The 26,744-nt window shown below is 37.5% G+C and overlaps 1 protein-coding gene across 2 annotated transcripts in view; it reads right to left on the bottom strand.

Annotated features, from left to right (window-relative positions):
* mRpL16 (mitochondrial ribosomal protein L16) overlaps window positions 1-26,744 on the bottom strand; it is a 206,658-nt gene that overhangs the window by 45,247 nt on the left and 134,667 nt on the right. The window lies entirely within an intron of this gene.

Genomic DNA, 26,744 nt, shown 5'->3' with positions numbered 1-26,744 from the left:
AAACCACACATGAACAATAGTTAATGCAAAGCTAATAATAAACGAACAAATCGATGATTGCACTGCCTTTGATACGAAATCGTTTGATTTCGACACGTCATAAAAGTACTATTTTTGGTCGGCACATGCGTAATATATACAGGGTGTCCCGTAAGTCAACGTTATCCCTTGAACGGTGGATAGATCAACTCAAAATAAGTCGATTCCACTAGGCTTGTCGTAGTCCGAAAGCTAATAACCGAGATACAGTGTGTCAAAGATGAAAAAATAAATTACATTTTCTTTAATGCGTTTCCACTACTTCGAACTAATTTCCCGATATTTCGCATTCGGGGATTTTTTGAGATGATGAATTCAAATTTATCGATGATTTCATTGGATCTTCTAGAGGATGCCACCGGCGGCCATTAGAACTCGTTTAAATTTTCAAAAATTTTTTGTGTCACGGTGTATGTCATTTTCGACTAGATAAATCTTTTCTCTCATCTTTCCTGCTTAAAAAATATATATTCTATTGAAGTCACTAGAAGAAACTGTTTCAGAGAAAAAAGCATCTAAACTCATGATGCATGCAAATTTATTGTTTATTAATTTTTAAATAATTATTGTAGTATCATATCATTATATCCTTAGATACCATAAACCTTAAACAAATTCCATTTTAGTTTAATGGTTGAACCCACAAATTATATACAAGGAGTCCCATTAAAAAAATAACTTTGATCCATTACATGAGCTCGGGACACTCTGTATATTTTGAAAACAACTTTAAAATGTAGCCCCTGTCCGTCTGTAGACTTTCCAAAAAAGAAACAGAAAAAAATCTTTTGGCTTTGTCACGAAATTCCGAGGCGTTACTCGTGGCCCACCCTGTAGCGATTCGAAGATTTTAGCCAATCAAATTTCTGGCAGCAACTAGCGGGGACCAATCGAATTTATCAAGTCCACGCGGCCTCATGGAACGTACATATAATGAACCGTAAATATACATAGAGTCCGCCATATACGTATATGGAATAATGACTTTTTGTTTAAAATAAAAATTGGGACTTCCGAAATGCTATTTAAGTGATGTTAAAAACGTTCACAGGTGTTTTTGTCATTTTCCTTTTCTGATTGCATTTAATTTTTGTAATAGAGTACGGATAATACTTTTTTCCTCGTAATTTTTCCTATCTAACTCCAGTAAAATTTGATGTGTCTGTAAGCGCAAATAAATGCAGATACCATAAAACAAGCCAGAAATAGAGGGTCGTATTTGAACAACAAAATTTGAGCCTTTTTAGACTGTTATGGGGTAAATAAAAAAAGGTTAAGGTCGGCAAAAAGTGGCAATAAATCAACCATCTAACTTTTAGTTGAAACATATTTTATCGAACCTATTTAAAAAATTATTGCCGTTATTTCATGTATACATAAAAATATATATGACGGACCCTGTATGTTCCTATTTTATTTCAATACGGGCGCAGAAAATTGATCATTCTACGATTCTAACGCTGGTTCAGATGATATACATTCCTGTACTCTAGGGAATATGCTGTTTGTTTCAAATTTAAAATCATGGCATTGCAAACACTCTCTTACTAGCAAGTTTCCCTCTAACAGCCCACTAATATCGATGACCCTTTTTGTCTTTTTGAAGAGGTCGTTTCGAAGGTGTCTTAGAAGCATTTCCCAAAGGCCCAGTTTCGGGTTTCTGGGATACTTAAAATCCTAACATATGTTAACGAAAAACAATTTCCTTCGGTTCGTTTAGTAAGATTTTTGGAGAATCTTCTGCATTACGCGTCCATGAATTCGTCCATGCCGAATTAATCAGTAAACATGCAAGTCCGAAACGATCCAGAAATTGTCACACAACATTTAGCAGATTTCATTAGGCAGGCGTGTGACTATAGATGACTAGAAGATCAGCAAAAACCTACTTTCTGCAATATGACGGCAAAAAATTACGAATTTCTCCAGTTACGTTCAATCTCCACGTTTCTTCCCAAAGAGATCACTCGAAAACTCCACAGAAACTCCTCCTTAAGGAGGGTCCGAAACTCTCTGAAGGTCCTCCCTAAGGACTTCTTTGTTAAGTAAAAGACTCATAAAACACCTATTTTAAGAATGTTAAAAATTGGTTGTTTCTTTGCCGAAAGCCAGTGAGGAATCCCGAAATTAATCGCCTTAAGTCAGTATTGTTCCGTTAAAAAAGAGTGTAAAACACTCCACGCAAATTGTCAAGAATCTGAAAGTGTTTTTCGCTCTCTCCGTTTCAGAAAATATTTCTTTCGGACAGACCAGTTAGGGAAAAACCTTTGTGGAATGACCCCTTTTATAGAAAAACATATATTGATTATTCTTGTTTTGTTGTGGATCAAAAAGGAATATTCCGACAATCTCCCTAGGAGTGTACTGTAAAACCCTCCCGGTAGGCATAATCAGAAATTGTTTCGTACAAATAGACTTGTTCGGTTTAAAAAACACGCAGAAATAATAAGTAAAAAATGTTCCAATGCGAAAGAAAAATCTCCGGAAAAAGCGATCAAGTAAATAATAAAATCTGGATGTTTTCCCTAAGGTCATTCAAGAATCCTCAGAAAATCCTCTTCACAGATTGAGTATTTCAGTGAAAAATAACCGTGCAATGTTTCCAATGTTAGTAACAAAATTCGATTATCCGTGTTTTACCTGTAAGATCAGTGAGGAATTTCTAGAAAAGAGCATCAGTAAGATTTCTGCCGCGTTAAAAAAATTGTGAAATCATGAATACACATTATGTTAGAGAATTGTTATTTTTCTCTAAGGACTCTAACAATTTCCCAGCGAATTTTTCTTAAGGACATCCTTCTTTGGAGGAAAAATAAATGGGAAATTGTTTCCTGCAGACAGTAAAAATTTTGATCCTTACCTTCCTAGGATCACGGGGGAATTCCCAGAGGAAGTCCTACAAAACCCTGCTAATCTTCTATGAGTTGATTCTAATCTATGATACAGTCATTCCAGAGGAGGTATTGTCTAATAAATTGAAGAATTTCGTTTCAATCGACGCGTTCAACAGCTTTGAAAGCAGTTTTCCGAAGACCAATCAACGCCTTGCCTACTTACTCATGTTAAAATCGGCATATTTCACGTGTATTTCCTCCTTGTCATTGCTGGAACTGCAGCAGCAAATAAAGTCCATTAAAAGAGTTCTCCCAACGGGCATTATGTACTTCAAATTAAATGGGAAACTAACACACTTCCCTTCGTATATCGATATTGAATTTCCGTCATTTCACCTGATTGCATACACATATCAATATTTGGCTTTTAAGCTGGCCAAAACTGGTTTCTAAATTGGACATTCCTATCTGAAAGGACAGCACTAAGTTAATTAGGAAAATTTTTCACATAGTTTTCGACAGATTTCAAATCAATCTTTGGGCTGATTCACACTGAAATAGTCAGTTTAAACAAGCCCAAAATTTCAAAAGCCCCAATAAACGGTATCATGAAAACCAGTGGCAATAAATACCTGAAAAGTGGTTAATTTCCCTGGCAGAGATCGACGTTATGGCACGCTTTTATTAGCAGGGTGCGAATTAATTTATCCAGAAGCACGCGACCGTGGGTTCTTTTCATGCACCGGACTCCCTTTCAGATTGCATTCGGATCTCGTGCAATCGCTCAGCCCGATATTGAAAAGCATTTTAATTAAATTCACTCGCCCAACCTGAATAATATCCTTTCATGTGAACGAGCCCGAATATTCCATATTTCCCATTAGTAATCGACCGAGTGTGTGTTTAATCGAAAGGGGTAGATTTCCCGTCAGAATTTTCATGGCATTCGAGGACATCATATTTTGAAGGGAAGAACGCATAGTTTAAGCCATATTAATGAGGAATAAGAGCAACAAGATGGACGTGACAAGACATGTCCAAAACGAATTACCTGGGCCCAAAGGTGAACGAAAAAGTCTCGTTAATTACGCGAAGTCTCGACCTGGAAAGACGGAACAGCAGACTTAGGAGATAATTAAGGTAACATTACAACCACAAGATATTTTTAATGAGTCGCATGATTATAATTCTTCCTGCTGATGACAATGTTGTTTTTTTTTTTTCCTTTTTTGAATAACGATTCTCCGGAGCCACACAACGTTTAGCTGTCACAGAAACCCGGAGGGGACCCCCTGGAGTTAAATATCGCACAATCAAATTCGAAAGCAATTCCAGTCTTTGGTACCCCAGTGCATGTGTCTTCACCCCCACATTCCTATGGGACTTTAGTGCGGCGCCCCTGCTGTTCAGGACTTATTCATTTATCTCAGGACGACATGAAAAAAGTGCGGAGTTTTTGAATTGACGCGAGAGGGATGAAATGGGTTTTCCCTAATTTATTGATTCCTGAAGCTTTGCATTGCTCATATTACTCCGGTTTAGTCGAGGTTTAATTTCTTACGAAATTCGGTTCTGTTTCTTTCCCTGGGTGGTTTGATTGGGGCTACGGACTGAGAAAAGGCTGATCAAAACTACTATTAATTAACGAACTGCAGATTACTCCGCTCCTAATTCCGGTTGCGAGGATATTGTCCGGAGCTATTGAGCCGCTAGTTCAGGTCATTTTCAGGTATTAAATTCAATCCTATTTCTCCTGTTGCCTAATCTGATTCGGGATACAAACTGGGAAAAGATTGTTTAAAATTACTATGAAGCTTCATTAACTTAGGTTTCTGCAGGTTAGTCCGCCTCCTAATTCCGGTTTTTCACGCGGAATAATTTGGGAGACGTCTCTTAATTTTCAAAAGCTTTCCGGGGTCTTCAAGACACATCCAAGAGAATTTTTGCATATAGATTACTCCTGAATTCTTCTAGACAGTTTTTGAATAAATTCCTTCGTCTTGGAAACTGAAGTTCGGCGTATTTTACCACACTCGCTTTGTCTTAGCTTTGACACGTGAAATTTTCCTGTTTATTTTGATTATTGGAAAGTTCCTGCTTAAATCTTGGAGAAAATTGTTTGTATATTTCACATTTTGGCCACATTTTGATAGTGCGGCAATGTTTCACATTTTAACGTATTCATTTCTTTACGAGATCGAAGACAGGACAAAAATAATACAGTTCTTCGGTAATTTGGAAGACCCTTCAGATTCTTCAGATTCTATTTTCTTCTGGGTTAAACAATATTTCCTATATTGACAGAGACAGAGTATCTTTGATCCTTCGATGAGTTCGATTCCTCGAACCGTATGAGATAGCGACATTTGCGTATACGAAGGCGAATCAAATGTGAACAGGAATTTCTTTCGTGCAACTAGTAGAGCAATGCGTGTTTTGAGATTTCGAAGGAAAAAATTGGAAAAAATTCACTGGCCAACATTGGAACACCCTCCGTACCGTCCGGACTTATCCCCATGCGATTATCAGAACGTTGGCCCTTTGAAACAGGCACTGGGAGGAGAGAGATTCGATAACGATGGAGCTGTTGAGGTCTTCGTGCGCAATTGGTTGCAAACACGCCTCAGTTCTCTCTGCAATAACATTAAGAAATTTCCAATATTATTGGAAAAATCCAGTCTTAAATCTGGAGATTACGCAGGAAAATAACATGCACCCTCACTTTCGGATCCTGTACCAATACATTTTTAAAAAATAATTCCGCTTCATAGTTAATTCACTCTCGTATTTTGTTCCCTCAAGAAGAACAAGACGTTTGGGAACTTTTTCATTTCTATTTTTCATTTTTCGTTCCGCTTTAGACTTGCATAGTTTATCACGTTTTATAATCTGCTAAGTTAGTGGTTGCCCTAATTTTCCTATTTGATATTAAAATATGAAATCTGCGGAAGTACTCATTTGATATTTGGTTCTGTCGAGCTGAGTAAATCAAGAAAATGCTCACATATTGCTCTTTGAAATTCATGACACGTCCCATTTTTACTTGAATGGAGCTTAAGCTTAATGCGGAAAAGCCATGAGAGTCGTCGAAATCTCTTGCGCTGAAGAAATGATATTTGTTTTGCAGGTTTGATTTTTTGCACACTTTTAATATTCTACTTTTTTTTTAATTTTTTAATTTTTTATTATTATTATTTTTTTTTTTTTAGGTCAGCTTGGACCAATATCTGGTTATGGATCCCAGGGAGTTGGCGAATTTTAGCTTCTTTCACTTCTCGAAAAAGTGAAGAAAGGCACAATTACGGTTGAATTAAAATTTGGAACTGAAAAGCGCGGGTCTAGTGTCGCATTCCCACGAAATAATTCAGTTTTTCATTAAATTCAAGACCTCTTCTGGCATTCACAGTTTACGCCACTTTTGCTAAAAATACTCGCTTCGTGAAGAAGATTCGGTTGAGATAAAAAAACATTATCGTCATCCATGCTTTCAGCATTTAATAATTAGTATCTATTTTAGTAACCCTTGAAAGTCTAGAGAATTGCAGTGTGACTCGTGTTGGAGAAAGGTTTAGAATCGCATATTCGCCACAGGAAACTTCCTTTCATTTAATATCACGAAAACCGAAATTGTCTTTCTATATTACGCGACTACGTATTTTTTGATGAGCTTCTCATAGATCATATCTATGGTTACCCTCGGTTGGCTGCTTCTCTCTTTCATATTTACCAGCTTTTAAAAGAGACACTTGAATTTCAGCTTTATTGATGTAAGATATAATATAGAGATTTGGTATATTGCAAGCATCCACCGTCTCCTCTCTAAACATTGATTTGAAGAACGGTTTTGATCCATTCTCGACACGAGCATCCGTAACTAGATAGACTTGACCGGTCCAAAATTCTTCACAAATCACTTTGAGTGAGGAAAAAGTTGCGTAGTTGTTAAAATCCTGCAGATACAATGCTAACTGATTTTAGAAATTTGAGACTCGAAATTTTAGGATTTATAAAAATTTATCGAAAGCTTGGACAATGCATTCAAGGTGGTTACACAACTCCCAGTAGTTCCCTCGTTAATATACATATTTTCTGCATTTGCGTCTTTTTAAAATCAGTCGGCTACGGTCCTGACTAGATTTGAAACGCTACAAAATCCACGAAATTCTGCCATGCTCCTCGCACGTTGGCCCTATGCGAGCCGAGCCTGATTTTCCAGAATTTAAATTTCCAATTTTACGGAGAGATGCAAGATTACAGAAGATTACAGAAGAGGCTCAGAACCTGGGCAATTTATTTTAAGAAATTACCTGAAATGAGCTCAAAGGAATTAATGAATTTTATCAAATTGTGCTTTTGTCAAAGTCCACCTGGTTCGGTCCTGCCTTTTCAGTTTTGCAGATACAAATTCCAGAATTCATAAAAAGGATTCCGGAGCTCGGAAAATGCAAATGAAGTAACGTAACTGGTTTCCAGGGACGTCTACAAATACGTGCGAAAGTGTTTTTACCGCACTCGATTGCCGATGCGATCGGCTCGAAACGGACTGCAACTACAATCAACGTGCGGTAAAATATAATTTCTTGCACTTGTTAGGTAGGAAAGGCAAAAATATTTGATTTTGTGATACCGTTGGGGCAAAATCAAAAAATTTATGTAAACCGCCGAGTTCCATTCAATTTGAAATCTCAAAGAATTAACATATAAATTTAACATTTGAAGGGAGATTTGGAAAATGGCAGGTCGTCCTGAGAGAAGTTGGTAGAAAGCTAAAATATTAGATCACATCTCTTTCTCACTATATTTTTTGAAATCCTAACAATTCTGAGAAATGGGAAAAATACGGAGTTTGATAAATTTGACGGTTCAATAAACTCGAAATAAAACTGAAAGGAATTTGAAAAACCGGAGTCGACCTACGAGAAAGGCAAATCGAAAATCGTCATAAAAATTAAAATATCTTTTCATGTGAAACACCCTGTGGTTATGAGGGTTGGCCGTATCGTTTCTAACCTGATCTCGGATTTGATAATAATTATTTCTTTCTTAAGAGAAATATGTTTCATCGTTCATGAGTTTTTCCCATCAAAGTCTAAGAGAGCGGTTAGAGACAATACTGTAAGGTCCCAATTCTTTGATATAGGACGAATAGGGCGTAATTAATGCGGTAATAAAATACTGGATGTTCTTATTTTTCTACAATGGCGCTTAACTGATAAGAGTTTCCTGAAACAAGGTTGGGATAAGATACGAAAATAAACAGACAAAACATGTTAACTTATTATATCTAAGGGCTAAGGCAATTTGTCTGAGCGCTCAGTTTAGGGGATTTTATTACGGAAATGGGTTTCAAATGTAAGGTCGATGATTGAGTTTATGGCAGGGTCCACTTTTCCTGGTTTTGAGCGATTGTACTGTTTGAATAAGACCTTCCGTGTTTTGAATTTTCCATTAACATGTTTGACTTAAATAGATTACAATGGTAATAACGACTTTTTCAGTTGCTGAAATAAATTATTGGGCCCATATATCGCGAAGTAAATAAATTGGTAATAAAAAGATAAGGGAGAGTGGAAGCTGGTTACTGCTCGACCCTTGGCCTAAATTCTAAATCCCCGAGCTAAAATATGGCTCTTTCGTGTTTTAATTAGAGAAAGCTTTTTATCTGCTCTTTTTAAGTCCCGTTGATTATTTTTATTACTCGCATTTGTCATTCTTGATAAGGCCTTTCCAGAGCTTATGCAATTCCGAAAAACTCATGCCGCTGGAAACAGAATCAGAGCCAATTAGCTACCTGCTACTGGCAGTGTTATTGATTAGAAGACCCACTCCTGCAACCACGTATTGGTAAATGGATTCCGAAAAGCACTCTAAGTAGCAATTTGCCAAGGAGGCCATCAAGCGCCAACCGATACCCGCCTAGCTTCCATTTGAACTGGCGAAGTTATTATTGACCTTTATAATAGCCACTTAACCACTCCATGTCGATCCGAGCACTCACTTATTATTACTCAAGCTGACGTATCTATTAACTTGCGTTTGGGTTAATCAAAGATAGGTTGGATGCATTTGTCTCGGAAGGCATTTAACAATCAGCAGTGAATACCGTGAAAGGAGGAAACTTTTAAAGCGATGTTAACAAGATGTATACTAAAGCAATCGGTAAAATCGACTTCGCAAATTACCGCTGAATTAAAGTTGAAGAAACTGAAAAGTAGCAACTGCAAAGTAAAACAAGCACAGCTGCACCCTGAACCCAATTTAAACTTTTTTGACTTGATTAAAAATTAAACTTTGCATAAGTTGGGAGTGGCGCTGGCGCAATTTTCGTCGGCAAATTGGGAAACGTAATAATAATTATAATACAAAAGGATTACGACTGGCGCTTATCTCTTCCTCCTGCTTTTCAAAAGTTTAAGGCATGTTTAATTTAAAGTTTTCTGTTCTAGCAACATAGTTTACTTTCGCTCACATTTTCAACCCAAGCATTTACTGCCCGGAAATAAGAATGTAAATTCATTATTCTTCTCCTTGGGAGCACTTTACGACTTCTTTTCTATGTTGAAAATGCCCAGTTGCTTAATGCGGTATGTCTGATGTGAAAACTTGGGCAATCATTCCCCGAACGGAATTTTTTACGCTAAACGCAATAGAATTAATTGGTATTGTATGCAAAGTTCAGGGGACAAAAATCCAAGTAAACGGTACGAGACTAGAGAGAAACAATGACCATTGTGCCGTTGTATTGTTCATAAAACCTGACAAGGAAACGTTGGCTGGCAGGCAGCAATTAGCTGTGTCAACGCTGGGTCTTTGAAAACGTTTCCACCGATAATCAAGAGTGAACAAGCTGATTAATTAATGTTTCACTTATCTAAAAATACCTGGAAAGTCAGAAAAGCTGGAAATACTCCTCAACGAGACAAAAACAGACGCCGAAGGTCTGAGACAGACGAGACAAAAAAGCAATTGTAAGAGACCCCCCCGAGACGGGCAGGTGAATAGAGAACACGGGAATTTCAAGTTTTGATGGGCACGAAGCAATGTCATCTCACACCAGTTTGAAATGAGGAATTCAGCAGCTTTTTGAATACAACTTCATTTTAGAGTCCGCTTTAGAATTATCTAAAAATTGCTCTATTCCCGACTCACCTAAATGCCGCCCATTGTCTCCGGTTTTCCTCGGTGTTTTCTCCTGCGAAAATGACGCGAAAATTGTCTTTTGAATCTATTCTTTGCGCACTTAATATCCTGAGGAATTACTTATATATCTAGGCAGGAGAGCTCGAAAACAATCAATCTTGAAAATAAGCAAAAACACTTTGTAACATCTTAGTCGGATGCCAGACGATTTGTCATCGGCTTGACGCGAGAGACGGCGAAATTACCCGAAATATTGGACTGAGGAAAAATGGCGAAGATAGAAAAATAAAAACGAGGATGGATAATAAGCGGAATAAATGTAATAAATCTCTGTTTCTACGAAAAAAGCCATTTTCCCGAAGAAACGACGCAAGTAAGTGATTCTTGACAGCGTTTTTATTTAGTCTGTTGTGTGTTTCCGTTCTTTATTCACGGCTTCTTTCCAGGACGATGCAACTTTTTGTTTACAACTGCGATAAATCATAATCCTGATTCTTTCCTAACCCAGCTCAAACCCACCTACTTTCCCATCCCTCATAATCGCATGAATTGTTCGCACACGCATTGATATCTGAATGCTAACCATCTTTTAACTAACGCTAAACATTAAGGATCCTAACAGAGTCGATGGCCCACCTACCGTTATGCATCTAGGAATACCCCAGCAATAAAATAACAAGATCTGAGGATAATAGATAACATAATAATAGATATGTGTAAACCCGCTTTATACCCTCGAATGGCTTATGATCACAGAATTCCAATATTGCATTCTAGTGTAGTGTAATTTGCTGGTGCACAGGGGTTTAGCCTGCCTATCGGGCATGGGGTGATATTATTTACTCGAGCATAGGACTTAATCGAATATGCATGAATGGAGAAATATATCCAGTGCAATTATTTCAGGAAAATCAAGCGAAACCACTTTCTACCGAGAGTCTTTTAAAAGTTTCCATTGAGGAGAAGAATATTCCAGTTCGAACCTTTCGAGCCAACGACAACGAATACCATGAGTAAATGATGAAGTAGGGAAATTACCCATTCTCACTTTTGCATGTCTCCGCAGTCCCATGTTCTTCAATGGAAAATAGATTCAATAATGAAACTTTAAAATGACTCGTGTCTATAATTCCGTCTTAGGAATATAAAATATCCAAGTAAACAAACCCAACGCGTGATCGCTGGGTTGGTCGGCGCTGATTGGTTGCTTGTGTCGTCCGAACGACCGATATTTTACGGGGCGACGCCGTTTCGCAGGGTTGAACTTGTTTCATTTCGAACGGGGAGTGTTTGTTGCAAACATTACAAGGCAAATAGTGATATATCGATAATGCCCTTTTGGCCCTATAAGCTCTACTTTTAGTGCTCATTGGCAATAATAGTTTAATAAAAGAGCTCGTTTAAATAACTTTCTCAGCGTAATAGTGGCCTAACTTCGGTCCTGTTCGATACTGTCGTCTTGAGCGGATCACGTGAACGTGGCATGCATTAGTTTACATCGATATTTGATCTTCGTATGACAGAGTGTAGTGCAACTTTCTTCAAGAAACTTCTTATAATCAATTTGTAAAAGTTTACTTAATTTTTCTTTCCTCAGCTACACATCGATACACATGGCGATGTTCGATTCATGAGATCGTCGAATCGCGGATCTTGACAGATATTATTGCTCTTGTCTAGTTGCCTGCAGCTTCCTGAAGATTAATGATAATACACCATTTCTGTCTTATGGAAACTTTTACTTCGCAATTATTCCTCTACCTCCTTGTCACTCTCTGTAGTGGTCCGTGGGCGTCCATCCTTAAATATATCAGTGCATCTTGCGTTCTAGTTAACTAATATGATAACCTCCATCATCGCCATTAATTGAGCCTTGAGCCTTGTGACTTGGTGTAGCCACCCTCGCCCTTCTTTTGAATTGAGCATCTGTTGAAATTACCTGTTCTCTGTATCTTCTTAGAAACCCTATTTCTCAAATTTTTCGAATTTTCTCTTTCAATAAATCAATTCTTTCTCTTCACGATATCCAGGATTTCTGTTTCTGCGGATCTCTGGAGAAATGATCTCGGTAAGTTCCTAAGGGGACGCTTCATTTGGCTTTCTTTTTCGGTTTCATTAGATGGTCGGGTTTGAAAATTTCTCAATCCGGAAATAAGCCTGAAACCCTACTGGGGCGTGACAGTTATATAGTCACAACCTTTGTTTATTCGATAAAAAAATCACTCGACGTAACTAAATTTCAGTTACATGAGCGGGTCGAATTAAGGAATTTTTAAACTCGGAAAGACACAAGAAACCTTACAAAGCCTTGGATACGGTTATAACCTTCGTTTATTCGATAAAAAAATCATCATTCTGAGCTGATTGGAAGCAGAGGCGTGCAGGAGAAACAAACTATAGTAAACTCATATATAGGGAAGGATCACGTTTAGGAATTTCCCAACCCGGAAGGGAACATGAAACGTTGCTGAGTTTTGACGGAGATATAGTCCAATCCTTTGTTTACCTAAGACCAAAATCAATAGTGTCATCTAGTTAAAACCAGAGGCGTGCGACGGTATCGTATTAAGATAGCTGCGAAACTTCTAATTTAAGCTTCGTACAGGAATCACGTTCAGTATTCTCTAAATCGGGAAAAAAATTTGAAGCGTTGTCCGGTTCTTTCAGAGATACAGTCCGAACCTTTGTGTGCTTCAGGAAAATCAACAAAGTCAGCTGCTAAGAGCCCAATGTAAGGGGCCTTCATCTTGAGATCGCAGCGACAACTCGAATTTCTATATCTCGACGTGATGGGATTTGGAAACTTCTAAATGCATAAAAACTCTTGTATCCCAATTGAGTCTACGTAAAGACATAGCCCGAACATTTGGTTATATCAGAAATAACCCATAGAGTTGTCAGCTCAAAACCAGAGGCGTACGGGGATCTCACGTTGGAATATCAGCGAAGTTTAAAATTCCAATTCGATGAAGAGGTTATGTTTAGGACTTTCTAAATCTATATAAAACACGGGATCTTCGATAAGCCTCGGCAAGAATAATTCTCGTGTTTATGTGAGAGAAAAAATAACAATACTACCTCCTTTAAACCAGAGGCGTGCGCGATTGTGAATTGAGAACGCGGCCAGGATTGTAATTTAAATTTCATGAGGGGATTAATTTCAGAAATTTCTAAATTCTGATAAAAGAATGGAAACGTTTGAGCCTTGGGAGAGATACCAACACGTAGTTCCAGCCTTTGTTTATGTGAAGAAAAATGAACAGTGCTATCTAGTTAAAACCAGGGGCGTCTAGGAGTGAGATAGCAGCCAAAATTTTAATTTCGTTTTTATGAGAGGATTATCTTCATGAATTCTGAATCTGAGCAATATAGCGGAAAGTTATTGAATCTAGGCAAGGATATAGTTCTACACTTTTTTTACGTAAGAAAAACAGTGTTATCCAATTAAACACATGGTCGTACGAAACGCGTCTAGTAATTTCTAAATCCAGAAGAAAAAATGAAAGACCGTTGAGTTCTGGTAGAGGCATAGTGATCAATTATTATTCATTCGACTAACAATCAACGTTTTGCCCGGAAAAGCAGGGGCGTGCGTTGGAAACGAATCAAGCTCTCCAACACAACTTAAATTTCAGTTTCAAGAGAAGATCGCATTTATTTCGCTATAACAACCCCATTAACATCTGTAAGGTCCTTAATAAATTTGCACGTTATTTTGCTCTTAAAGACATTAAGTAGCTATTCTGTGTAAGTTACTTGCAGAGATCAGATTTCATTCTTCATGATTATGACAACTATTCACGTGAACCATCTCGTCTCGAAAGCGCACTTTTCACTTTGATGAAATGATGTTAGACACATCACCCGGAGAAATTTCAAAATGATATTAGTGCCCCCTGAACAATTTCCTATGAAGGGTAAATTTTATTGTCCGAATACCGGAGAAACGAGCCCTAAGGCTTCGACCGGCCCTCCTAATTATCCAAATCATATCTGGATCAATGCACCGATGTTTGCTATCTCGTTTGTGCTGCTCTTGATAGAGGATGTTAATGCTCATAGAACGCATTTCAGCTTCAAGCCTCTACACAAACGTCAGAGAATATCTGAGAAATGAGTTTATGTACGGCCAGATTTAACTATAGAAATGCTCAACAATTAGTGCTGAACTTCATTAAACCTATCTGAACTTTGGCTAATGAATTAACAACTTAAATAAGCTTTCAAAATATGCAACCTGAAAACCATCAAAAGCAAAACTCGATTCCGTTCAAAACCAGACCGTTGGGGGATTGTTTCCAGGATAGATTTTTGTGTGCTCTTGTCGACCAAACAATTTTAATTCTAATTCCATCGTGTGCCCCAGTCTGGGCTGGAAACAAATGTTTGGTTTGGGGCACACGTTTCAGAGACAACTTTAACTGTTTAATTCAAGCTCACGTAACTCTGGGAATATCACCATTGCCTGCATTAGACATGTGTGGAATGACATTTTTGTACGGTAGTTTTACACACTAGACAGCGTGAATGTTCCGAAAAAAAAAATTGTGGGACTTTAAGTGGGTTCATTAACTATTTTGGAGCAGAAGTGCTCCAGGCGAAGGGGGATTTATCAGGAAATTAAATGGAAAGATATCATAAGCGTTACCTAGTGTGACAAGCCGTGTTCAGGACTAATTTAGCTGATTAAAATGAAATGTCAGCTGCAGAGAAATATCTTTCTTTAGTAGCTTTGTGTGTCAGTCAACTTACTATGTACAGGGTGTAACGTGCGTGGATAGTCCCGGAAGTTCCCGACCTTTAAAAAAAAAATGGAAAATGTTACATTATTTCTCAACATAGCCTCATTTGAGATTGGCACACTTTTTCCAGAAATGTTCCACAGGTGCTTCGCCCTATTTACAGTAAGAGGCTTCGAATGTTTTAACACAGGCATCAACCTCGGACTCGACCACTTCATTTGCGGCGAATCTCTTTCCAGCAAGTAATTTTTTCAAATTCGGAAATAATCTGAGTGGGCTAAATCTGGCGAGTAGGGCGGGCGAGGAAAGAGTTCAAAACCAAATTGACTGATTTTGGCCATCGCGATGACGGAACTGCGGACTGGTGCGTTCTCTGGATGAAACAGCTTTCTTTTTTGCGACTCGTGGTCGCTTTTTCCTAATTTTTTGCCCAGAAGCTGCAGTAAAATTGTACAATATTCTCCCTTCTTTGTTTTTCCTTTAGGGAGAGAGTCAATAAAAATTATCCCATGTGCATCCCAAAAAACTGACGCTATCACCTTTCCTGCAGATGGAACGGTTTAGGCTTTTTTGGTAGTTAAGTTCACTGTTTTGACTGCTCTATCATCTCAGGTGTGAAATGATGAATCCACGTACCATGCATGGTGATGAATCGACGCAAAAACTCGACTTTATTGCTGCGACTCTTTGTCAGACACTCCCTGGAGACATCTTTACGACGCTGTTTTTGTTCAATTGCGAGCAATCGCGGCATCCATCTTGCGCACAGCTTTCCCATATCCAACCGTTCGGTCAAAATGCGATGTCCAGTACTTTTTTAAATGTCCATCATGTCTGCTAACTCGCGCAATTTTAGCCGATGGTCTTCCAGAAGAGTTTGTGGATTTTCACCACAGTATCTGGAGTGGTCAGATCTGGAGCGTCATTGGGTCGACCACCACGGGGTTCGTCTTGGCAACTGGTAGGAATGGGTTTAAACTCGTCTAATATTTAAGAGTTGTTAACGAAAGACGATATTCCCCCAGAGTAGCATCCAACTCCGCTTTGAAGTTGAATGGAATAAGACCTTCCAGATGAAAGTGTTCACGAGCACCCATCGATGAGCGATTTTTCCATGTTCATGAAATATCTAAAAGCGTTCAGTTAAAACTGCTTCAAACCAAACACAAATCAATGTAGCACCCTCAAACTTTAGCCATAAGCTTTTTAAAGCTAGATCTCTGTAATATTTAACAAAAAATGGCCATCTACAGTAGTGGACATATTTAGAGCAACGGAAAGTATTTACTTCAAAACCAATACATATATGTATATACAGTCACTCAAAAAAGTATCCGTACAGCCGGAAAAAAATTCTGTAAACCGTAACTTTTGACTGATTTTGTTCAAATTTTGTATAATGAAAATTCACACGGAAACTCAATTTGCGTAATTGAGCAACTTTTGAAAATTTAACTTTTAGAGTGCTTTCCAGCGTTTAAAAAAAACTCCGTTTTGAAAACTTCTTGTGCGGTGGAAATTTTTCAATGTGGTTTTAACATTCTTGCAGAGAGGATTTTTCTTCATATATCCTGAAAATTTGATCAAAATCGAACAACAAATAAGGGAGTTTCAGCCTTTCAAAAACGCCAAACAGTGACGATTTTCGCGCAAAATGACGAAACTTTGACATTTTTGACGACTTTAAAAAGCCGCAACTCCCTTATTTGCGGTTCGATTTTGATCAAATTTTCAGGATATATGAAGAAAAATCCTCTCTGCAAGAATGTTAAAACCACATTGAAATATTTCCACCGCACAAGAAGTTTTCAAAACGGAGTTTTTTTTAAACGCTGGAAAGCACTCTAAAAGTTAAATTTTCAAAAGTTGCTCAATTACGCAAATTGAGTTTCGGTTTGAATTTTCATTATACAAAATTTGAACAAAATCAGTCAAAAGTTACGGTTTACAGAATTTTTTTCCGGCTGTACGGATACTTTTTTGAGTGACTATATGTTTGATAAATTTATTATATATCGAAAGACTTTAGGATGCGGAACAAATCGATTGTTTCATGTCAGTTTGTTATTTATTTATCGCAAAAAAGGTAATTTTTTTTCCTAAAATACCACTTAAAAGTACCTGGACAAAATTAAAGCGACATCTTTTATATCTCCTTTAGTAGCGTTTGCATTAAGGTTTCATTGACTTAGTTGAATTTATTTAATTGTTTTAATATATCTCGTGGACTTCATTATTCGATTGATTCAAAACAGAAAATAATTGAGTCTTATCAAAATGGTCGTTCCCAAGTTATGATAAGTGAAAAATTTTATGTATCCAAGCAAATGGTTTCCAAAATTATCAAAATTTATGAGATTCGCGCTGAAGTGGTAAATTTAAAACGTGGAAGTTGACCTAGAAAAACCAGGAAAGAGCTTCATAGACACATTAAGCGGCTAAGTCAAAGAAATCCACGGAAGTCAGCTGTGAGTATTCTGGCAGATTTAGAGAATGTAGATGTGTTTTCCAAGACAATTTAGCGTTAATTAATCGAAACTGGTCTACCAGGCAGGAGATCGGCGAAAAAACCGCTTTTGTCCCGAAAAAAATGGGGATGCAAGAATGTTGTTCGCGTCACGTCATGTGAATTTGACTATTAATGATTGGAACCGTGTCCTCTTTAGTGATTAATCTAAATTTAATGTACATGGAAGTGATGGAGCGAAGTACATACACAGGCCGGAGGGCTGAAGACTGCATCCGAAATAGTATGTTACAATCACTGTTAAGCATGGAGGAGGTAGCGTTATGATTTAGGGCTGCATTTCATTTTATGGAATGGGACTGATTGGTAACGTTGAAGGGAATATAGATGGATACGTTGTACTATAGCATCTTGGACACAGTTATGCTACCATATGCTGAGTGGGAAATAACCCTAACTTTTATTTTTCAACACTACAACAACCCAAAACACAGAGCAAAAATAGTGAAACGATGGTTTGTTGATTTAAAAAAATCGAAATCTTATAATGGCCACCACAATCACCGGATCTAAGTCCAGTTGAAAATGTTTGGGAGATTGTGGGAAGGCAAATAAGAACAACAAATATCGCAAACAAAGCTTAGTTGTACCCGAAAATTGAAAATATTTGGAAAAGCGTCAACAGGAATACTATAAACAATTTAATTAGCTCAATTCTGGCGACATGTTGGGCGGTTATTGCAAATAAGGATTATTGGACTAAATATTAATAAACTAAATTAATTTTATTGAAACATTATGTATAATTTCAAAGCGTTTTTCTAAGTCGCTCTAATTTTGTCCAAAAACTTATATTACTTCCTAAGAAATGCTAATTTTCTTTTAAAGTAAAATATTTTGTAGTAAAGAATGAATAGAATAAAACTTTTTTCGTTTCCTATCATATACTTGTCCTACATATTTACAATACATAATAATATTTTATATTTTCGAAAATATATTTAGTCGCTGTAATTTTGTCCACTATTATGTCAGGTCGGGTACTTCTGGGTCTATTTTCGTAATATCATGGAGACGTTTCAGGTGGCGATAGTATTCTGCAGAATAATTTTTAAAAAACTGTAATAGTCAAAAAGGACCATTTTCGATATACAGGGTGGTAAAGTTTCGCGATTTTTTCATTTTGCGTTCGTTTCTCTTGTTTTGACTAAAATTTTCCATATTTCATACACCTATTTTCTTTAAAACGCCCTATAAGAAAATATCTAAATCGTCCGTGGCCTTATACAGGGTGTTATGTTTTTTGGGCCACGTATTATTTTATGCTTTGTATCTGTGTTTGTGACACCCCGTATGAATTTTGATACCAAATTTAAATTCTTTAATTTTTTAGCTTCTTGGTCCCTTGCAGTATTTTCGTATCTTTCACCGATTTCGTCCTCTTTACAAAAATATCTATCGATGCCAATTAAAAGTGTAAAGAAAATAAGGGAAAAATACTCATCCGGCTCAGTTACCAACCATCTGAATCAATCTGTAACGTAATCAAATGCTTTAAAATAAAAGTAAATCTGAACAAAAAATCATTACTTAAGCTTTTGAAACTATGCCTCTAATATGTCCAAAATTGTGCGTTTTTGACCATGGGCCTATTGGCATTTTTTTATTATTATGCAGAGTACCATCGCCTCCGGAAACGTCTCCATTACGGTATGTTACACCCTGTATATTTGGCACGCCTGTCGACGCCACCATTTGCTCACCCATGTTCTGCCGTTAGTCTCACTTGGTTAAATCTGTTCTAAGGCCTGACGGAACGATTCAGTTTTATTCACTACTTTGAAAAGCAATTCCACATACACATTTCCACTTACAAGGTGTGTCGGAAGACTTGTAGCGTAGCAGTTTTATTTAACATTTAGCGGCTTCATATCTCAATGTATGGTCCCAAAAGGACCATCTTTTACCCTATACCCGAGCAGTTTGTCATAGTAAAGCGGTTTAAAGTGAAACAAAGATAATAATTCCTCCGCAACGAAAGTAAATTAGCCTTCGTACAGGAACTATTATTTCAGGATAGTTATGTAATTGTTTTGGAGCCACGAAACGCAAGTTATGGGGCTCTATTTATGGAAAATTCATTTTCTTCACACGATGTTTCTCTTGAAGTTCATCGGCCAGAACTATTCGGAAGGCCATAAAACACGACGTGCACATGCAATAGTTTTACGGCTGACATCTGGTCTTCATGTTACCCTGGCCTAATTCGTCTAATTTAGACAGAGAACCTGACGACAAAGTGTCAAATTTGCCAGTTAAACGAGATCCAACAAGACCCTTTTCTAAGTCATAAGTTAATTTGCCGTCATTTTTCTCCCTTAATTTGGGACGGGCCTTTTACTAGCTCAATAATTAAATTGGCGACGCATTTTAAGCTCGACTTCAATTTAATTTTGTGTTTATCTCGAGATCCAGGGCCCGTCGCAGGACAATCAGGATGTTCTGCTTTTAAAAGCAAGCGAAGGGTGCCCCTTCATGAAAGGGCTAGGTATGAATATCAGAAGCTGTCTCGATGCAGTAGGTCATCCTCGGGGGTGTCTGCAATAGCTTCGGTCCACAAATTTCTGTTACGTAATTTAGAAAATTGTCTCGACCAAAAAGACCATTAAGGACGAGTGAACTTTGGCAGACGATATCCCCGAGCCTCCCGAACTAACTGCTCCGGAAAAGTTACGGAAGTTCACAGATTTTGAGATTGTTTTAAAAGCCGCCGATTATTGTTTACCAAAATTTTCCTATATGAGGACTTATACCTTATCCAAGTTCTCTTTTCACTCGTAGTTTGCAGGTTTTTTGCAGTTTCAGCCAAGTTCTTACTTTTCGTGCTGTTAATAAAAATTCAGTTTCTTCGGCAAAAGAAAAAGAGAAAGTTCAGTATGGCTTTCTCGAAACTCAATCATAACCTGACAACGCTTTCGTATAGTGTCGATCAGGGTGTTGCAGTAGACTTAATCAATTCCCTTCGAAAGTTGCGGTAAAGTCGGTCTGAGTTCTTGGAGTTTATGTGAAACTGGTCAATGACACTCCAAATCTCTTTGCAGGTGGCCCCAAACGTGCTTGAAAGGATTGACGTTTCGAGATCGAGGCGGCAGCGCCAATCGGGGAATACCATGGAATTCCAAATCATCATGGACAATTGTCGCACGATGAAGTCGCCCATTACTGTCCAAAAATAACAAATTTGTCCTAATAGCAGTAAAGGGATAACATTGTTGATGGCTCAGATTAGCGCATTCATGTTCCCATCATGTACCAAAGATTCTGCACGCCTATTAATACTAATGCCTCCCCACACGGGAGCTGTGCCACCTCTGAGAAGAACACTTTTCTGGACTGATCTAAGATTTTTGGGTATGAGAGTATAACCGAACACGTGGACTATCCGAAAACTGTCCATATTTCGACTCGTCTGTGAACAATGCGGACGTTCATTAATTATTCCAATTTACGCGCTCATTAGCTCGTTCCAGTCGAAGTCGCATATGAAATTGTGTTAATGGGGCCCTTCTCAAGGGTCATCGTGAACATGGGTAAACGTCTCGGAGGCTCCGACGAACTCTTTCAATTGAAATCGGAACACCAGAAGCATTTTAAAACCTGCTGTTGCACGATCCAACAGGTAGTCAAAGCCTCTCTATTGACAGAGAGATTCTCAGAAAGAAAGATTCTCAGTCGCTCTTGGGCAGAGGTGGTAGTTCTTGGGCATCCTATTCTTGGCCTTTCGGCCACGTTTTCAGTTTGCCGATATCAATGAACAAACCATGAAAGTGGTTTTTTACTAACCTGAAAGATGTTAGCAACTTCTCTCTGAAGACGTTCTTCTTCGCCAATGACCTTATTGGCTTCGTTCGCAATAAGTTTATATCTAGACTTTATTGTAGAACAAAATTTTCGGAAGAAATCAGTGTTGATCGTTTAAACTGAAAATAAGTACTGATCTAAAATTCTTATAAATTATAAGCGATAAGAACCTTCCTGATTTGGAAAAAATTATCAAGGGAGCAACAAAAAAAATCACTCGGATAAGATAGTGAACATTAAAATCCCCAAATATGAAAATTTGGTAAATAATAATCTACAAGTTTGAATATAATTTAAAAATTTGTGAACTTCATTGTCTTATGTGGAGCAGTTGACTTGTATCCGTCTAAAATCGAGAAAGTAACGGGGTCGTTATATCGAAAACTCTTATAACATTTCTGTCCCAAAGTTGAAAAAAAAATGCAAATATCGAAAAACGACCAGCGAGGTCTGATTATATTTTGCCGGATTTCGAGCCACAAGTTTCCCCAATAATCATGGAAGTACTGACTTCTAATGATGAAAAACCAGGGGCTTAACTTAGATTGTCACTAAAACCCATGAAATTCTATTGCAAAATCGGAAAAATCGCGTGAACTAAAAGGGACTAGTAAAGATAAATAAGTTTTAGTAGATTAGTGGCCCCAAGTATCCTCGATTAACTAGGGATATAACTATCTCGATTAGTTCGAGACCCTGGGTGGAGGCGGGCCGAAATCGGATTACTACGAAAACCCGAGTTCCCATTGCAAATTCAAAAAAATTTCGAGATTCAAAAGGACCAGCAAGCACAAATGAGTTTTAGTAGAATAGTATGTACACGCGTGTAGTATGTAAGTATGCCCAATAACTGGAAAAATAATTACTTTTAGTAGTTGAACTAGGGATATTGAGGGGTCGAAGGTGAGTTAGTCCGGGTGAGTTAGGTAAAAATTAACAACACCTAGGACTGCATTGTGTGTTATAATAAATTAGGAGCAGTTAATTTTCTAAGTAAATACTAAAATATTAAATATAAATTAAAAAGTAAATATTAAAAAATTTAATGTGAAAAAATTACTTTATACGTTTCTGGTTTCCGTTTAAAAAAAGTGTAAAATAATCAATGGGATTTTCGAAAAAATGAGTTTTATGGTTGTACTCTGCAACTCTGCCAAAGTCGTATTTTTCCTAGATATTCATGCACCCAGGATTTCTGGTCTGGTTTTTATTAAATAGCAGTACCAAATTTCTTAAAATTTACTGCCACTTAGTTTCAATGATATGTGAAGTGTTCAGTGACGGAATAAGAGCGAAAACATTTTTTTGCAAAAAATGTTGATTCATCAAGACGAGCCAAGAGTCTAGTGAGAATCTTAGACGTGAGACGCATAAACATTCTACTTCACAGCCGCGGTGCACATACGACTTTTTTTCTTAACTTAACTAGATTTTATAAAACTGCGATAAACTTACCTAAATTAAATATAAGTTAAGCCCGAAAGGCAGAAAACGACGCACGTTCGATCATGAAACAATGTGCGGTTAATGGTGACACTGCGACCGATTATCTCCCTAGATAAGTAATGAGCCATGCACGTGTCATTATTGACATGTTATTTAACGGTTTCAACAAAAAAGTCGAGATAACGTATTTCACATTCGTTTAACACGCCCAACCTCGGTGTTCTTTAAAGCTTGTAGTGGCAACAAAATTGTTTGAGGCTCGGCAAACCCTTTGAGTAAAAGCATAAATTTACCTAGAAATTACTGATACCTCGAACTAGTGATGCCCTCGGGAAATTGCTGATGGCGGATCAAGTAATTTTCTCATGCGAGTGAACGTATTTCATTTCTAAATATTTTCCGTGGATGATCTATGGAATTGTTATCGTGCCAAAAATTCAACTGACTCCTAGAACTAATTGGTTGCATCTTGCCTCCTTTTTTCTTCCGATATCACCGTTTTTCCATATTTTACCTAAAAATAAAGCGCAACCTCAACGAATGCAGACACCTCATTTACTTTTAACGAGAAATTTCGTCTGTAGATTGCATCGGAAATGAAGGGAGAATTTCGTACGTCGCTCGTTATAGACCAAAATAGATATAAAAACAAAACCGAATAAAACCCCTCTAAAGGGCAAACGGGGCTCGAAATGTAGAACTTTACTTGACAATGAGTCTTTTACATGTTTGTGTAATTGTAAATCCTGGTTAAACACCCTCGCCCTTCTACGGCCGTATTTCAGAGCTAATTTCGAAAGCAGTGTTATGGGGAATGAAAACAACACAAATGGAGCGTTTTCCCGCAAGTTATTGGACTTTTATTAACAACCATTTTTACATGCTGGATATGGCTCAACATCAAAGTAAACTGTTCTGTATGCATATTAGCACGCAAGGCATATAGACACGTAAATGTAAATTTAAAAATATAATGCGTGAAGTATGAATAATAAGTATGCCTGTATTGTTTCAATCGAATTGTGGATTTCGGATTAAGAGAGTCCAGCCTTATCCAAATTGAATGTGCCTGGATTCGATACAAAATCGATCAACTGTTTAATCTGTCGTCACAGGAACGTATTTTGGTAGACTGGAATTGAGTGTTTTATACCTTTTGAGAAGCAGCTGAGGTTCTACACATAGAGTTCCTCGCCGATTAGGTAGAAGGTGTGACGGTTCTGGTAGGGTAGCGGCTTGCGATTGCTTCTCTGCGCTCAACTCAAATTCAAACACAACTTTCCGTCAAATTCTCCATTTCCAGAGCCACTATTGCTAGCGGTTGCGTCACTTGCCAAGCCATTCTTTTTTGTCCAGTTTCTCGTCCTTATCGCAGCCTTCACAATCGATACACTTAGTCCTCTTTTTCGCAAAAAACCATTTGTTCATCCTTGTTCTCCTTCAATAAAAATGTTCATTATCATTTGATACCTTTTTCACCCACTATTATCTCTGACTTCTGGTCAACTTTTCAACTCAAATGCTAACCTTTCCAAGTTTGGCAATGATTCTATAATGCAACCGTTAACCGTTGACGGGGTGGTTTCCCGTATCGTGCACTTTCCAGATAAATTAAGGGGCGCAAGTAGGCCTTCGGGCAGCACTGGGCTCCGGTCTAGTGAATCACCGAGAGTATTTATGACCGAAATACGGATGTTTATAAATGATTTTTACGTAACAGTACTCGGTTTTCTACCTACGGGCCACTTCACAATTCTCAATAATCCAAAAACTGGAGAAGGAAGGTAAAACGTCAACCGTGTTTTCCTCGTAGATCTGGCAGTACTCCAACGCCAATGCTCCTCTGAAAATTCGGAATTTTCGGTGAATCTAATGCAAAATTCCTGTACGCTTCCTCTGTTCATGGTAATATTTGATTCGCGGCCTAGTAATTTAATAATTAAATAGGAGAGCAGAGAAAATGGTGGATAAAAATAGAAGGAAGTGATGTTCAACATTGTGAACATTCTTCTACGTCTCAGAATTCGTTCGTCCAAAATCGCAGTGAGGAACATGGGAGACTAAACTACTAAATATCCGGTTATTAGAAATGGGGTTTGACTGGCGATGTTTTGTTAAAATGTTTTGGGACTTAATCGATCAGAACTTATTGGCTCCCACAATCAATGTGATTTTTAATTCGTATCGGCTTTTCCGTCAGCGAGCTGAATAATTGGGTTATTTCACATTCCTTTCTTTCGGATTCGTGAGACAAACAACATTTTCCAGGATTATTTCCATCGCTATTATCGAACTTCAAATCCTCCAAATTGACATGTTAATTCAGATTTATTCTTATGCAGCTATACCCACGCGCCACTCCAACAAATCCATTGTTTGTGTAGCTATTATAACAATCTTGTATAGGCTCCGTGATGAATTTCATTCCCTCTAGTAATAATAATAATGTCTGAAAGCTGGCTATGGGAAACTCCCTTATTTAATTTCATTTCAAAATGTGTATTGTGCGTGCTATAGGAAAATATCCCATAAAAAATAATTTGTAAATGTGGAATAACGTATATGATGAAAACAACACGAAATCGAGTATTTAGTGTTGCTTTCGCAATAACAGAACTGGGCTTGTGATTGATGTTTCTTTAGATCTATCCATTAGATGCCAACCCAAGTCACATGTAGTTCCTAATTTATCGTTTCTAACAAGATGAAAGTTTATAAATGGCCCTTGCCCTCGATAAATTAATAATTGAAAATGCCTATTTCAACAACATGTTGGCTTTATTTAAAATTGATGTGATGACTGGTGCCTGTGAAATGCAAATAGCTATTTTCCATACGTACGTTATTAATTTCGCCATTTCTCTGAATTAAATGACGTACCTACTGGGCCCTATATTTCTCTATAATGTGTATTTTATGTGTATTTCGGTGCGAACAAATTGTGTAAATTTAAATATTTGTTCTCACTATTTAGACTATTTACCAACTCGTTGTTGCTCATTGAACCTACTTTTTTGCAAAATTCTGATTTAGCAAAAAATCATGATTTTGTTTGGCGAAAATATGCCACTCGAGTATGAAAAAATCGGTTAAAAATACAGGCAAACCGGTCAAGGGCCTATTAATCATTCACATCGTTGGCCACAGGAGCATTGTTTTTTTAAATCCAAATCGGGGTATGATATTTGATTTTTTATTGCTCGGTTTTTATTATTAGAAAAACAGTTAAATCCGGATGAGTTTTCATATTTTTCAAACTCGAGTTTCAATTAAAAAAAAAGAAGTGCTTCGAAAATACCCTTGTGAAAGATTGCAGGTCAAACAGGTGATTTTCCTTGCCCCATGTTGTAAAGATTACAACCTGACTTAGAGCCACTTGTTCACTCGACTTTAACCAACGGTTTTTGTACCTCTAGACCACATCGTGTCCGGGCTTTATTGAAAAGGGGCATAAATAGAGATGGGCTTGTAAAATCGACAATTTTGTTAAGAGAAAAATGCCACTAAACAGCGTGATAGTAGGGGTTCCATATTCACATTTTGTCGTAAAAAAGGAAATTTCTCTCAAGGGTATTCTACCCCGATCCATTTTTATGCTCTACGTAGATTTGTCTCTTACGGTGAATTACTAAAAACTGATCGGCCCTTAGGTCTTCCAATTTTTCCCATCACCTAATAAATAGGTTCAGCTTGATTTACAGATTCCTGTAACATATAGCGACCGAAAAATCACTTCTTTAATTAACTTTGTAGACATTTGTCATGTCCGACTAGCCGCTAGCCAGGCCGTATTTCAACGTTTCTATAGAATTATCTTGCAGTTAAACATTCAGCATGTTAATGATATGGCCCTTACCAAGATAACCTACCACGGGTTGGAAGCCTAGCTAACGTGACACAACAATAACATTAAAAACTCCCCTAGAAAATATTAATATGATTCATAATTATAATTCTCTCCCTAAGAATAACAAATGGTTTTGCTTGACCCATAAAATCTGCAAAAGTGCATTTTTCACCGGTTAGAAATCGGAATACGGTAATTTATAACAGGCTGGCTAAAGAATAAATTAAAGTCTTAAAATTCTAACTAATGAAGGTTTCAAAGGATTAGAGTCCGGTTACCTGGACCCATTAATCATCGGCCCTAAACGACCATTTGCATGAGCACCAACCTTTGCTTGAGATTGTTTTGTACGTTACTAAAACAATTCT

Source organism: Euwallacea fornicatus, chromosome 16 (genome assembly GCF_040115645.1).
Source record: "Euwallacea fornicatus isolate EFF26 chromosome 16, ASM4011564v1, whole genome shotgun sequence".
In the NCBI taxonomy this organism is placed as follows: domain Eukaryota; kingdom Metazoa; phylum Arthropoda; class Insecta; order Coleoptera; family Curculionidae; genus Euwallacea; species Euwallacea fornicatus.
This window is presented reverse-complemented; position numbering and strand designations above follow the sequence as displayed.